General features: G+C 52.4%; 1 pseudogene; it reads right to left on the reverse strand.

The window, feature by feature from the left end:
* Positions 1 to 6988: 6988 nt before the first annotated feature.
* LOC147689242 (cis-aconitate decarboxylase pseudogene) lies at positions 6989 to 7882 on the reverse strand (annotated as a pseudogene).
* Between the last annotated feature and the right edge of the window lie 8456 nt (positions 7883 to 16338).

Genomic DNA, 16338 nt, shown 5'->3' on the forward strand with positions numbered 1-16338 from the left:
ATCATTGCAACCAAAGACAAGAAGAGAAACGTTTAAAATTACTTTCCTGCGTCTGGGTGCCCCACCGGTGTCTGGTTCCAACGGACAGTCTCAACCCAGAGCATTGGAATAACCTTTGCTGAAGTAATACTACTACTAAATCATCTGGCACTAGAGCAAATTTAAAGGACTCCCTGTTTTCATCTAGTGAGTCAGCGTTTTACGTGAGTAACGTGGCTGCTGCTGTATGTCCTAGGTGTGCCTGTGCTACTTCTGCAAACTCCTGTTTAAATGAAAGTGTGCCTGTGCTATTTCTGAAATCTGCTGTTTAAAAGATTGTCAGCTCACTTTGTGACTTCAGTTTATTGCCTGCGCAACTTGTGCCAACCTGCTGTTTAAAGGTCTCCTGTTTACAAAAGCTCTACTAACTGGGACCGTTACAACCTGCAATTAAAATTAAAGTCTGCCTGCATCAATCTGTGTGAACTCCATGTTTCGGTACCTTGGAGGTTGTGCATTAGCAGTTTGAGGGAAGAGACGGCTATTCTACTTTGTTATTTGGCTTGCCGTGTGGCCTACGCTGAGACTTGATGCCTATTTCTGCCAACCACGTCCTGAGCATACTCTGCAAACTGTGCTGGAATTCACATGCCAGCGCTTGGCTCTACACCTTTTGGGAGTCTGTCTACATGCCTGACTTCGAGAATTGGAACTTGATCTGCACACCATTAATTTCTGACATTACACTACGTTTGGATCTGTAACCCGGGTGAGACATCGCTCACCGGTGTTTGCTGTTTCATGATTTATTTATTTATTTATTTCCCTTGAAAAAAAAATTGTGTTCTCCAACAAGGTACTGTTTGATTTTCTTTACATTTTCCCATGGACATTTCTACAGAGCTGTTTGTGTCTCCCTTCATTCAAATGACAACGGTGACTACTTTTATTATTTTGATTTGTTATGTTTAAGATGTTGTGAACAATTTTGCATATTTCCTAATTTATGCAATGTGTAGTTTGCGCTGTAATTTACCCTTGAGTGCATTTCTTCTAAGTACTTTGGTGTGCTAAATATCTATTTATATGCTCAATGCTTAGAACTCTGTTTCTAGGTTATGTATGTATGCTGTTACATGTTCTTTTCTGTGTGGTTTTGCAAGTGATACATTTTGAAATAATTTATTCTATTATTGCCTACTTTACTGGAGCCACGTTTGTGCTCAACCTTTGTTGAGGTGCTCATTTGCTTTCGTTTTGGTGATGATTTGTAGGCATTATGCTTATTGGGGTCATTTATGTGCTCAACTATGTTGAGGTGCTCCAATTTGTTTTCATTCTTAGTGATGATGAGCTAGAGTGATGCTCAATTTTGATGTTTATTTCTGTTATGAACCACTTTATAGTGCTCTATTGTTAGAGGTGTTCATGCACTTGCTATTAGAAGCCATAGGGGCTCAATTTTATTGTCATTTCAGATGAACCACTTATAGTGCTCTATGGTTAGAGGAGTTCATCTATTTACTGTCAGGAGCCGCAGGGCTCAGTTTTATTGCTGATTTTCTGTTACTTACTGTGAGGAGCTGCATGGGCTCAGTTTTATTCTATTGATAGAGAAGTTGTGCATTTTCTGTGAAGAGCCGTTTTGTCATGAACCACTTTTACTGTGCTCTATGTTTAGAGGAGTTCATGTGTTTACTTTGAGAAGTTGGGCTAATTTTTATTGTGCTTTATTGTAGAGGAATAGAAAATATTCGAATTTGAGGAGTTGATATTTCATTTTCTATCCACAGTACTGAGCCATACTGTACCTTTGCTCATTTGTATTGAGATGTTCAGTTTTCATTTCATTTAAGCTTACATTCTTTTGTTAGCTTACGGTGCTTGTACAACCTTTGTGTCTGCGCCCCTTTGATATTACCTCTTCTTTCCATCATGTTGAAGAGGGTGTTTATTTCTGGTGCATTTATGTTTTTTCTTTCTTCTGCCTTTCTGCTTCTGCCTTCTTCTGTTTCATCTTATTCATTTTTTCAATGAAAGGAGGGAGGTGTGTTATATCCTGCTCTTCCTCTCTCTTTGTCCCTCCTTAGTGTTAGTGTCTGCTTGTCTATGTCATGTCTCTGTGATGTCATCCAGGATTCTACCTGTTGCTGTTCAAGGGATTTATCAGTTACCTGGAGGCTGAGCAGGAAGTTATCTACTCCCGGTGGGGTTTCTTACCATATTACATTCCTACCTGAATGCTGTACCTTCTATCTAATCTCAAGAATAAATATACTACATGAACATTACAACAAGGACTCTTCATCTTTATTTTATTGAATATAACACTGTCCCTGTTCTAAAACCTGCCTGGAAGTCGGACAGAATCTTTTCCTCGTCAACCCACTTCAGAATCCTACCCAGTACCACCTTGCCTGCCACCTTTTGGGTTGAATCCAGCAAACTGATGGGGCGGTAGTTGGCTGGATCGTCCCTGCTGCCTTTCTTAAAGATTGGCACAACTTCAGCGCCCCTCCAAGAGTCAGGAAAGGAGCCTCCCAGCAAAACCTCGTTTAAAAGTGTAGCAATTAATCTGCTCCATACTGCTGGGTAGGACTTCAAAAGGTCACCTGGGATCCCGTCGGGGCCTGGAGCCTTGTTGGAAACAATACCACCAATTGCCCTTTCGACTTCCTGGCTAGTGAAAGGGTCGTCGAGGACAAGAGGGTTAGCTGTTGGGCTGGTCAAGGAGCCTGGACATAAAGGAGATACCCCCGGTGTAACAGAGTATAGTTTGGAGAAGTGGACAAACCAAACGTCGCCAGGAATGTTACAGGTTATCTGCTGGTCAATGGGCTTATTCCTTGCTCTCAAAAGATCCCAAAACCCCTTTGAGTCCTTCCTGTTACTTGCCTCAGTTAGCTCACACCAAAAATGATATTCATAAGTCTCCTTCGCCTCAGTCACCGCTTTTTTGTAGAATTTCCTTGCGGATCTAATAGTGACTGGATCCCTGTTCTTTACTGCAGAGATGAGCTCCCCCTTAGCAGCTCTGCATTTGGCGGAATACCATTTATCTCTAACCTTGGGGACACTATTAGCTACAATCCTGACCTTGGGTTGAGGAATAACAAACAGTTCGCTCAGAGCTGCTATGGTCTCTGTAAATAATGGTAACACATTTGTACTGGATGTACATAAGGCGTCAAGCCTGGGGCTCCACCACAGACAAGATGGTCCCAGCTTGCATCAGTCTAGCCTCGTCTGCTTTGACTTTAGCCCACTTCAAACGCCTGCCACAGTTTGTCGGTGCAATGTTAAGGGATGATTTCCAAATATGGAGAGACTTGTCCTGTTTCTTCATCTGCCACGGGGAAGTGAGGGTTAGGGAAAGGGGGTTGTGGTCACTGTCAGAAGACACAATAACCTCCATGTCTTGGTGGAGAGGCCAAAGGTTGTAATTCAGCATGATAAAATCAATTCTGGAGGTGTGGCCCGTCCTATTATATGTATGGGCACCTCTAGGATCCGATTTGGAACGACCATTCGTAGAACGCAAATTATGTTCCATGCAAAGTGCATTGATGTCTATCGCACTTTGCGTCCATTTTGGAATTGGATCGAGAGTCAGGATCGGGATTCCTCTTTTTGTGTCCTCATCGAAAGATTCCAAAATATCCTCCTTTGTCAGTGGTTTGAAACAACAGTTAAAATCGCCTGCAAGGAGAACATAAGAGTCGATATTGCAAGCAGCTAGGTCGTTACTTAGGCCTGTCGATGATAGACTTGATGGCCCGTTTCTAGCGCCTCTCAAGTACAGATTGAAAACCTCTAACGTCCTTCCCCCATCGCAGTGGATTGAGATCCTCTGTAGGTCAGGAGATTTGGAGGGCCTATGGCTTACTTTTAGGCCCAGAGCAATGCTGACCCATATTAAAAGGCCACCGGACGGGCGGCCCTTGGATCCACTTTGCTGGAGAGCTGGAACAAAGTAGGTTGCAAAACCTACCCTATGTTTTGGTTCCTGAGACCAAGTTTCTTGCAGAATACAGATGTTATAAGGCTCTAAGAACGCATTCCATTCTGGGTTATCAAGGTTACGAACAAGCCCTGCCACATTCCAGCTTACAATCTTTAGCAGCGGTACCTCTATTGGAGAATGAGTGACGGAGTGAGTAGGTTCGAATGCAGAGGACACAGCCACTGAGGAAAGCCTTTCTAGGGGCTCATTTTGAGGATTTTTAAGGGCCATAGTATCCTCCAACGAATAGTTCAGTGCTGAGGTGGCCTGGGTGGATGACATGGGTGGGATATGTGAAGGAACCAACTGGACCTCCCTACCATATGGGCAAGAATCACCTGGAGCGATCAGATCAGCTGGAACTACCTTGCTCGGAATTATCAACCCTTCCTCTAGGGGTGGACTGTTTGATGTTCTGGCCGGGTCAAGAGGGTGGTCAGTAACTAGGGATTCCTTACAGACACAGGGAGATTCGCAGGGCCCTTCAGCTTGCAATGGTAGTACATTCCCCAGTGTATGGTATCCAGGGTGCCTGGAAAGTCAATCTACTTCCTCTAGGCCTCCAAATCTATTTGAAGTAGGGAAGCCGTTCCAGTGTGAATAAGGATCCACACGATTATTAGGGCGGCTTCTCCTAGATTGGTGGTGAACTAGTGACCAATTGTTTGATTGGTTGTATGTGGGGCGTGGAGGATAGAAAAAAGACAGTGGCCTGGGGATAACAGAGGACCCTTCACTACAGGGCCACGAGCATATATGCTGCGCCGTGTGAGGGTCGTCAAATGTTACAACTATACAATCCCCAGGATTGGTTTTCCTCGTTGGGCCTACCCATGGGGTTCTGCGCACCATCAGGACTCTACTTCTATGGCCATTGGGAATGGGTCTATTGACATTAAGCCAATGCATTATTTTATTTTTCAGGGACCAGTGATTCTCGTATTGGTCGTTACAGATCTGGGGAACACCCATCAGGACAACCACAAAGTCATTGGCCTCCGGTGGGAGGTCAATGTAACCCCCTCTAAAGTTGTTCTTTGCTGGAAGATCCTGGGTAGGCTGGTAGGCCGAATCGCCAGGATGTAGTTTGGGGGTGACTCCAGGTTTGGGGTTGGCAGGGGGGTGTGTGGGGGCAAGTTTGGAGGCCTTGGGGTTTGTAGTAGTTGGAATTTGATCCACAGCCACAGTCCTTGGTTTGGGGACCGGGCGTGCAGTAGGAATTATGGGGAGAGGTTGATGGGCTTGTGGTGTTGGAGCTAAAGGTGTTGAGTCAGCGCCAGGGACACCCTTATTCTCAAGACTTCTCAGGCCGAGGGTGGCAAGAGCAATAATGCTCTTTTCCATCTCGAGTAGGTTATTTTCGATCCGTGAGAGTCTGAGATCTAGGGGAGAGAGGAGTTTTTTTAGAGTTTCCCACACCAGATCTATGAATTCTCTATCGTTCTTGCCCAACCCGTCCACCTGCAAGCCCTCAGCCTCTAAGATCAAGTTGGCTGGCTCAGCAGTTGACCCGACCCCCCCTCCCTCCATTGCGGGCTGTACCACAGGAACCTGAACACCTTGGGTGATAGTAGTCGGGCCTTCCGGCATTGCCAAATCATGTGAGACCGCAATCTTCGCCTTCTTCCGATAGTAAGCGGAACGAGAGCGGTGCTTCCGTTTGGGTTGGGTTACACTAGAGGCATTAAATATCACCGGGGGTGGGGAATTAGAAATAACATTCTGGGTGCAGGAAATGGCAGGTACACTCACTTCGTTTGGTTTGGGTGGTTGGACGGAGGGCGGAGTAAGGGTGAGTGGGAGCGGGGTCGGATGGACCTCGACCTGTGTGACTACACATCGGGGAATAGTGGTTCGCTCTGGAGTAACCGCGACAGCTATAGGGCCTAGGGAGGATTTTTTGGAAGTAGCAATAACCTCCGACAATCTTCTAGCAGCGACCAACTCTAAGGATACCCGGGCTTGAAGTTTAGATATTTCCTGCTCTATAGCAAAGTTGGTGCGGGTAATAAAGTCATCCATGGGGCCACTAATTGGATGACCACCTTTAGAGGCTTTGCTCCTGGTTATCCTAGAACACATACCTTGGGGGAAAGGAGGAAACCAGTGGGCAGTAAAAGTGAGAAGGTAAACAGGTAGCGATAATTTGTAGTCCTGAGTGAGAGCTTGGTATGATATGAAGGGCGAAAGAGGGTGGGCCAGTCCAGTCCGCTCAGTCCTCGAACGGCCTTAAACGGCCCGCTCTTTGCCCGCTCTTCGCCCCGAGCTGCGTCCCGCGCTGCGGGAGTGTGCGTCTATTATATAGGGAGAGTGTTTGGGCGGAGGGCGGGCCAGCAGGGAGAGCGGACCGTCAGCTGTTTCCTGGTCTCGCAGGGACTCCTGGTTACTGGAGTCCCTGCACGCTCGCAGCCCCGCCGAGCCTCTCGCCCAGCCGCCTTAAGAAGCCTCCTCAGCGCCCGCTGTGAAAACCTGGCCGAAGCGGCACCCGCGGAGCGGGTGCGGCGAGATGTTGAGCCGGTTTGCAGGGTCCGTTTGCTAAGACACACACCGTCTGCTTCCCAGTGCCTCCGTTAAGAACAGATGTCCCACAGGTAGATGGTAGGGCGGGCCTTTATCCTCCAGCAATGGGCGGGGGGCGGGCCAGCAGGGAGAGCGGACCGTCAGCTGTTTCCTGGTCTCGCAGGGACTCCTGGTTACTGGAGTCCCTGCACGCTCGCAGCCCCGCCGAGCCTCTCGCCCAGCCGCCTTAAGAAGCCTCCTCAGCGCCCGCTGTGAAAACCTGGCCGAAGCGGCACCCGCGGAGTGGGTGCGGCAAGATGTTGAGCCGGTTTGCAGGGTCCGTTTGCTAAGACACACACCGTCTGCTTCCCAGTGCCTCCGTTAAGAACAGATGTCCCTCTCCTTGAGGCGATTTTCAATTTTGTATAAAACAACTTATGTTAAAGATGAGTGCACCAGGTGGGTCATTCAAAGTTTGTGAGAAGGATGTATTTTGATTGAACACTTTTAGTGGAGGGAGGATGCCAGGGGTGAGCTGTCTGCCACGCTCTCGATCTCCTCCACCACTTCAATAATGGCTTCCGCCTGGTCTTGGTGGAGCACATGGTTAGCGTTGGAGCGTAATTTCTCATGGAGTGATTCTTGGGTGAGGGGCTTCCTCCAGTGTCCATAGAAGGTGTCACATCTGCCCGTCACAATCTCTCCGCTGTCCAGGAGCAGCGCTACTTCTCCGTACATCTTGTCGAAGTTAGCCACATTGTCCTCAGTGTGTTCCACCACCACCTTCTTCAGCAGGTTGATGACGTCAGGTCTCCTGAGGCTGTCCTCACTGAAGGAAGAGATGCCCACCTTGCCATCCAGGAGGGCTGTGCAGGCGTTGAACTGGAAGGAGTGTCGGGGCTGGTGCTCAGACTCTGGGAAGGGGCTGTTGATGTACTTGGAGACTGGGACCCTCAGAAGAATAGAGCGGATGGCAGCGGGGTTGAAGGAGCCCATTATATTGATGACTCGGTTTCTGGCTGAGATGGCAGCGTCTGCGACCCAGTGCATGCCCAAGTGAGCGGGGAACCTCTTGAAGGCGATGTCTAATTTCTCCAACAGGAAGCTGTAATCTTGATCTGGCACTGCCAGAGGCGAGGGCTGGTAGTCACCATAGAAAGCACTGAACCCGGAGCAGCCGGGCACATCATCCAAGATTAGTGGGTTGGCTTCCATCCCTCGGGCAGCTAAAAGTGCTGCTTCCATGCCAAGGCGGGTGGCGTTGCCAATATGGAGAGGCTTAGCAAGAGTCGCTGCATTGGCCATAGGTGCCCCTGCCAGAGAGGTTGCGATCGCCAGAGCATGGGCACATTCGTCTGTATTCAACGAAAGAAGTTTCGCTGTGGCAGCAACACTGCCCATGGTGCCAACAACAGATGGTGGGTGAAATCTGATAGGAGATACAAAGAACAGTGTCAAACATGGCATAAGGTTAATGGCAAGATAGTTGCTTTGGCAGTACTAATAATAAGTGTGAACCTAAGGAATATGCTAAGAGCATGTCAGATATGTACCATTAAAGCCATCATGCAGTGTGAGAAGGCATTGTCAATATGCTAAGATCTAATCAAGCACTTAACATAAATACATAACCCAGTTACAGTGAACAGAAAAATAATCTTTACCATGTTTACATTGTGTGCTGTCCACATACATGAAACTGTTTGCATCACACGCTCTTCTTTGTGATATTTCTTCCCTCTGTGCACATCAAGCACAGATCATAACATTACCCCCTCTAGGGATCTCACTCATAACACATGGGCTATTTCTACCCTCTTTGAGCATCACGGCCATGGACTTGAGATACTGCAGCCCCTGAGGGCATTATATGTTGGTCATGGGATATTTATGTCCTTTGTGGGCATCACACATACCTCTTGGGGATATTGATGGCTTCATTGAAGAAACGCATGCGTCTTCATTGCACCTCGATGCCTACGTTGAATGCCAACAGGAAGTCTGAGCCACTGGGTCGTGAGCCCGCTGGGAGCATCTGGGAAGCAGCCATGATAGCCGGCAGCACAGCGCCCGAGGGGTGAGTGGCAGGGTGCCAAGTGTCATCGAAGTCCATGGAGTGAGACTGTAGAAGAGGAGAAGAGGGTTAGGAGGTCCTTAAAGAAGAGAACCAGGAAGTGATGGTAACCAGAGCGATAGTGTCATTAACCTATGGAAACAATTTACAGACAAGGAGGAACCATATATTCTAAAATGTTGTTGAGTGACTGCACCTTTGCCCAATACAGACTCTCTACAGAAGTGGAAACAGACAAGATTGAACATTGGAGGAGAATGTATAGAAGTAAAATTCTCATGAACTCATCGCTCCTAGCCTAGGATTGATGGATACATTGATAAGCAGCTGTCAAATTCCTTACCGCCACTCGATTGACATATGCAGCGTGGGCGGGAGTCTCATTCTTTTCCTTCCGTACACAGAGCTGATCGCAGACAAGGAGAACATGTCCTATTGGAGAGAGAATAAAGTGATGAATGAACAGTGCTCCTAGTCACCTAGTGGTGGAAGAAGGTAGCTTGTGAGAGGATAGGTAACTCAACACTGAACACAGTATGGTACATCTCATACCTGGAGGGGTCTAGTAGGAGAAAGAAAGGAGCAGGCCAGGGATCTCCATGAGCAGGAGTAGTGTTCCTGAAGGACAGCTGTGTAGGAGATCAGAGGTCCCCATGTTAAGCTGCTCACCTGTTAGACGGACCGGGAGGGTCGGCCGAGGATAAGGGGAGAGGTCTCCGGGGAGAGCCGTCTCCGACGATCGTACAGACAAGTAACTTCCCCCCCACAGACGGACACCACACAAGGGTAAAGTTTAACGATACTTTATAGGCAAATCTTTAAGTACGATGAATGGTACAAGGAGGTCTGGACTCAGGGGTCCCCTCGATTCTAGTCTCTGGTTTGGGAGAAGGGTAGCGGGACAGTCTTGTTTACCAAAAGATGGGAATAGCTCTCAATCCTCGAGCTCGGCGTTCTAGATGATCGGGCCGCGGCGGAGCCAGCAGGTCCCGAGATGGACGAAGGAAGCGACGGTCCGCGGCGGAGCCAGCAGGTCCCGATGAAGATGGCAGTTACAAACGGTCCGCGGCCACGCCAGCAGGTCCCGACGATGATGAAGGTTTACGAAGGTTACGAAGGTTGCGGCAGCGCCAGCAGGCAGGACGATGATGCGCAAGGCAGAGCTACGGCAGCGCCAGTAGTCCGTCAAGGATGAGTTCTTCTCTGCGTCTCTCGACTCCAGGATACAACTGCCTTCCTGCTCTGGAGCTGCCCCAGTTATAGGGCTGGTGCCCTTTGATGTCCGGACCCTCGCACTTGGAGGTCGGGAGGTCCGGGATGAGGGAGTCCAGACACCCAGCAGGGGGGTGGAGCCAGCGCCCGGGGAGGCGATGGGCGAGCGGCACTTGGCGGGGGAGAGCCATCGACGCCTCTTTCTCCCATTGACTTGCCAAGTAGCCCGCTCACCTCCTGGGTGGATGGTGGTGCCGGGATGTCTGAGGCCTGGCTAGGCCCAGGGTTGAGGTCGGCCGGGGGCCAGGCGGCCTCGTGGTGGAGTGTCCAAGATGGCGCCCAGGCTGGGTGCGCGGGCCAGTAGTGGGTCGGGCCCACGAGGTCGATATGTTCAGAGGCCGGGGTCCCGGAGGGGACGGAAGACGAGCAGTGGTGGTGTGTGGCCCTTGTGTGTCCGGGCTCGGGCCTGGTCGGGCCGAGGGGGGAGCGGCCCTTCATGTGGCCTGTCCAACATGCGTCCCCCCCAGCTGAAGGCGGGGAGAGTCAGCCATCCTCTTGGGGACTCTCCTCGTCGAGGCGGAAAAACCGGGACAGGCCATCCGCGTTGGCGTGATCTGGTCCAGGTCGGTGCTCAACAGTGAAGTCCATCCCTTGTAGGGAGATGGACCAACGTAGTAGTTTCGGGTTTTCCCCCCGCATCTGCATCAGCCACTGCAGGGGTCGATGGTCGGTCTGCACCCGGAAGTGTGTGCCAAAGAGGTAGGGCCGGAGCTTTTTGAGGGCCCATACCACAGCGAAGGCCTCTCTCTCTATGGTGCTCCTGCGTTGTTCTCGGGTGAGGGCCTCCGAGAGTCGGACCCCATCCACGGAGCCGTCTTTCTCCCGAGTCCGTAGGAGGTCAGGGAGGGGCTCGGAGTCTTCTTCGGCCCCATTGTCTGTGGCCATCAGGAGGCTGAGTTCTGAACGCACAAAGTGGGGTTTTAGTCTATTAGCGTGGAGGACCCGGAGGGGGTTCCGGGCAGATTCCATGTCGATGAGATAGGTGGCAGGGCCCTTGCGCTCGACTACTTTGAAGGGCCCCGTCCACTTGTCTTGCAGGGCGCAGGGTTCGGTGGGGGACATCACCCATACCTGTTGCCCAGGTTCAAATTCGATGGAGGAGGCATTCCGGTCATACCACTTTTTCATGTCCTCTTGGCTGGCCTCTAGGTTGGCTTTTGCCAGCTCTCTGAACCGCCGGGTCTGGTTGCGGAGGGTTAGGAGGTACCGGAAGACATCTGGGGGGTTCTTTAGAGGGGGCATCTCCCAGCCTTCCTTGACTAGGCTGAGCGGCCCCCGTACTGGATGTCCATACAGCAGTTCAAACGGGCTGAAGCCGAGGGACTTCTGGGGGACCTCCCGATATGCGAAGAGGAGGCACGGCAGCAGCACATCCCACTGGCGACGGAGGGGCTCTTCCAACCCCCCAATCATCCCTTTGAGCGTGCGGTTGAACCGCTCAACGAGTCCGTTTCCTTGAGGGTGATAGGGGGTCGTGAATCGGTAGGTAACCCCACACTGTTGCCAGAGGGACTTCATATATTTGGAAATAAAGTTTGTGCCTCTGTCGCTGACGACTTCTCGGGGGAAGCCCAGACGGGAGAAGATTCCCATCAGAGCCCGGCCGACTACCGGGGCTGTCACAGTCCGCAGGGGAACAGCCTCGGGGTAGCGGGTGGCGTGGTCCACTAGCACCAGGATGAACCGATGGCCTTGTTTTGTACGCGGGTCCAGGGGCCCCACAATGTCTATCCCGACCCTCTCGAATGGGGTGGTGACCACGGGAAAAGGTTGCAGGGGGGCTTTTAGTTTGCGGCCGCTCTTCCCACTGGCTTGGCACGTGGGGCAAGATCGGCAATGCTGGTGTACATCGTCCCTCATTTTGGGCCAGAAGAAGTGGGTCACCAGGCAGCTGTAGGTTTTATCTTGACCCAGGTGTCCAGCCAGGGGGACATCGTGGGCCAGGTTTAGCAGAAAGTCTCTGAAACGGAGGGGTACCACTAGCACTCGGCTGGCCCCCAACTCCGCGATTCTTTGTTCACTGTATAGCAAATCATTGTCCCAGTAGATCCAATGAGTTCCGGAGGTATCCCCTGCGCTTTGGGCGAGGGCTTGTTGGCGGAGTCCCTCGAGGGAGGGACAGGTCTTCTGTTCTTGGCGAAACTGTTCTTGCGTGGGCCCCCCCTCTTGAGGCCACTGGTCGAGGTTAGCGAGGTCTGGAGGTTGAGCTGGTTCTGGGGGGACGTCACGGTCGGTGGTTTCGGCTGGGGCGACCGGAGGCGGAGGCGCCGGCCATTCGGGTTCCTCGGGTCGGGGTTTGGCACGGGCGGCCATGGACCGGGTGGTGACGCATGCCCAGTCCGGGATGCCTAACATCCCCAGGTGTTCTCGTCGTTCTACGGCTGCCCACGGAGAGCTTTCAAGGTCATTCCCCAGGAGACAGTCTACGGGGGCATCGTCTCGGACCGTTACTTTCAACATGCCGGAGACCCCTCCCCATTCGAAGGGGACGCAGGCCATCCGACACAGACTCTCCGAGTTATCGGCTGAACGGACAGGGCAGAGAATGTTTGGTAGGAACTGTTCTGGGGTCACCAGGTGACAGCGGACGGCTGTTACACTGGCCCCGGTGTCTCGGAGGGCTTCGGCCCGGCGTCCATTGATGCTCACCCATTGGCTGTACTTCTGGGTGTTAGCGGGTAGGGGGACCCGCGGGACCATGTCTTTCCCCCCTAAGCATGCTAGAGCCATGGCGGCTGGCTCCCATTCCTGATGCTCTTGCTCATACTCTTCTTGTTCCTCTGAGATCTGTTCCTCCCCCAGAGCAGCAGCGGTTACTTGGCGGGGTCTTGGGCTCTGATACTGGGGGCAGTTTGGGTCGTTTGCATAGTGGCCGACTCGTTGGCATCGATGGCACGTAACATTGGCTCGATAACCCGGTCGCGCCGGGGTGCTGCCCCGGTTGGCCGGGGGGGTGGTGCTGGTAGCGGGGGCGACCGGAGCGTTGTCTCTTCCGCGTCCTTGGCCTCCTCCTCCTCCTCGGGGACGGTGCTGACCGTTGTTGTTCCGGTTCTGTTCATAGGACCCATTTCGGCCCACTCTGGTGATTTCCCACCGGTCAGCTTCGGCTGCGAGCTGCCGGGGATCGGTCAATTTGCTGTCGAGGAGGTGCTGGCGGAGCTCAATGAAGCAATTGTTCGATAGATGCTCCCATACCATGAGATTGAAGAGTTGTTCGTAAGTTGTGACCTTGCTTCCTTTGATCCAGCCTTCGAAGGCTCGGCTAAAATAGTTTACATAGTCCACCCAAGTTGTACCCGGGATGCGGGTGCAGTCTCGGAACCTCTGACGGTACATCTCGGGTGTTAGGCCATAGCGGGTGAGGAGTGCAGCTTTCATATGGTCATAGGAGGTCATCTGGTGGTCCGGGAGCTGTAGCAGGGCGTCACGGCCCTCATTGAGGAATCTCCCCCATAGACCGGCTCCCCAGTCGCTTCTATTGATCCGGTGGGCGGTCATGGCGATTTCGTAGGCCTTAAACCATTGCTGGATGTCGTCCTCTCGGAAGTATTCTCGAACGACATCCTTGGGGATGTGTACCTTTTTCTCTGTTGCCCCTGGGGTGTGGGGTTGCTCGGGCACCCCTACTTCTTTATTCTGCTTGCGTAGGTCGATCTCAGCTAATTTTCGCTCGTGTTCATATGCCAATTTCTTCTCCTCGAGCTCCCTTTGTCTCTGTTTTTCCTCTCTTTCTTCTCGGAGACGCAGGTGCTCTAAGTTTATTTTTTGTTCGGCCAACTTAAGTTCAACATCCATTTTGAGCCGGGCCATTTCCAGCTCGTGTAGTCGGGTTTTTTCTCGTTCCTGGATCTCGTCTTGCGAGAGACCCGTTCTTCGCTCCTCAGGGGCTGTGGTGTTTTTTTCTATTGCTGCGATGTTTTGATCGGGGGTTCCGGCAGCCCCGGTTTCTGCCCAAGACTCTAGGGCATGCTTGAAATCGTCCTTGGTACTCAGACCGGTGGTAGCGATACCTAGTTCGATGCAGAATTGTTTTAATTCACGATGGCTGTACTCGTCCAATTTCTCCATCTGAAATTTCTCGGTGGATCCGCTTTCTTTGGTTGTCATCGTGATTTCGTCGTGGGGTGAGCTACTCTCTGTACGATAATGCGGTGATTCGGATCGCGCCGCTGGCCACCAATGTTAGACGGACCGGGAGGGTCGGCCGAGGATAAGGGGAGAGGTCTCCGGGGAGAGCCGTCTCCGACGATCGTACAGACAAGTAACTTCCCCCCCACAGACGGACACCACACAAGGGTAAAGTTTAACGATACTTTATAGGCAAATCTTTAAGTACGATGAATGGTACAAGGAGGTCTGGACTCAGGGGTCCCCTCGATTCTAGTCTCTGGTTTGGGAGAAGGGTAGCGGGACAGTCTTGTTTACCAAAAGATGGGAATAGCTCTCAATCCTCGAGCTCGGCGTTCTAGATGATCGGGCCGCGGCGGAGCCAGCAGGTCCCGAGATGGACGAAGGAAGCGACGGTCCGCGGCGGAGCCAGCAGGTCCCGATGAAGATGGCAGTTACAAACGGTCCGCGGCCACGCCAGCAGGTCCCGACGACGATGAAGGTTTACGAAGGTTACGAAGGTTGCGGCAGCGCCAGCAGGCAGGACGATGATGCGCAAGGCAGAGCTACGGCAGCGCCAGTAGTCCGTCAAGGATGAGTTCTTCTCTGCGTCTCTCGACTCCAGGATACAACTGCCTTCCTGCTCTGGAGCTGCCCCAGTTATAGGGCTGGTGCCCTTTGATGTCCGGACCCTCGCACTTGGAGGTCGGGAGGTCCGGGATGAGGGAGTCCAGACACCCAGCAGGGGGGTGGAGCCAGCGCCCGGGGAGGCGATGGGCGAGCGGCACTTGGCGGGGGAGAGCCATCGACGCCTCTTTCTCCCATTGACTTGCCAAGTAGCCCGCTCACCTCCTGGGTGGATGGTGGTGCCGGGATGTCTGAGGCCTGGCTAGGCCCAGGGTTGAGGTCGGCCGGGGGCCAGGCGGCCTCGTGGTGGAGTGTCCAAGATGGCGCCCAGGCTGGGTGCGCGGGCCAGTAGTGGGTCGGGCCCACGAGGTCGATATGTTCAGAGGCCGGGGTCCCGGAGGGGACGGAAGACGAGCAGTGGTGGTGTGTGGCCCTTGTGTGTCCGGGCTCGGGCCTGGTCGGGCCGAGGGGGGGAGCGGCCCTTCATGTGGCCTGTCCAACATCACCCTTGATGATACTCGCTCTCCTGGCAGCGTCACGAGATATTCACTGCTTAACGACCCCAGGGAGCCTAGGAAGTGATTTGTGAAAATAGAAAGAGGTCTCAGAGAAGGGGGAGTGACACCAGAACCAGTAACAGGACCCAGGGCATAGAGAGAGGTCTCAGACCAGGGGGGGGTGACACCAGAACCAGTAACTGGACCCAGGACATAGAGAGAGGTCTCAGACCAGGGGGAGTAACACCAGAACCAGTAACTGGACCCAGGACATAGAGAGAGGTCTCAGACCAGGGGGGTGACACCAGAACCAGTAACAGAACCCAGGGCATAGAGAGAGGTCTCAGACCAGTGGGAGTGACACCAGAACCAGTAACTGGGCTCAGGGCATAGAGAGAGGTGTCAGACCAGGGGGAGTGACACCAGAACCAGTAACTGGACCCAGGATATAGAGAGAGGTCTCAGACCAGGGGGAGTGACAACAGAACCAGTAACTGGAACCATGGCATTAGGAACACAAGTCAGGGTGAGTGACACCAGAACCAGTAACTGGACCCAGGGCATAGAGAGAGGTCTTAGACCAGGGGGAGGGACACAGAACCAGAAACGGGGCTCGGGACATAGAGAGTGAGGTCTCAGACCAGGGGGAGTGACACCAGAACCAGAAACTGGGCCCCGGACATAGAGGGAGGTCTCAGACCAGGGGGAGTGACACCAGAACCAGTAACTAGACCTAGGACATAGAGAGAGGTCTCATGCCAGGGGGAGTGACACCAGAACCAGTAACTGGACCCAGGACATAGAGAGAAGTCTCAGACCCGGGAGAGTGACACCAGAACCAGTAATTTGACCCAGGACATAGGGAGAGGTCTCATGCCAGGGGGAGTGACACCAGAACCAGTAACTGGACCCAGGACATAGAGAGAAGTCTCAGACCCGGGAGAGTGACACCAGAACCAGTAACTTGACCCAGGACATAGGGAGAGGTCTCAGACCAAGGGGAGTGACACCAGAACCAGTAACTGGACCCAGGATATAGAGAGAGGTCTCAGACCAGGGGGGGGGGTGACACCAGAACCAGTAACTGGACCCAGGACATAGAGAGAAGTCTCAGACCCGGGAGAGCGACACCAGAACCAGTAACTTGACCCAGGACATAGAGAGAGGTCTCAGACCAAGAGGAGTGACACCAGAACCAGTAACTGGACTCAGGACATAGAGAGAGGTCTCAGACTAAGGGTGAGTGACTTCAGAACTAGTTACTGGGCACAAAATACAGA

Source organism: Lissotriton vulgaris, chromosome 10 (genome assembly GCF_964263255.1).
Source record: "Lissotriton vulgaris chromosome 10, aLisVul1.2, whole genome shotgun sequence".
Taxonomy (NCBI): Eukaryota; Metazoa; Chordata; class Amphibia; order Caudata; family Salamandridae; genus Lissotriton; species Lissotriton vulgaris.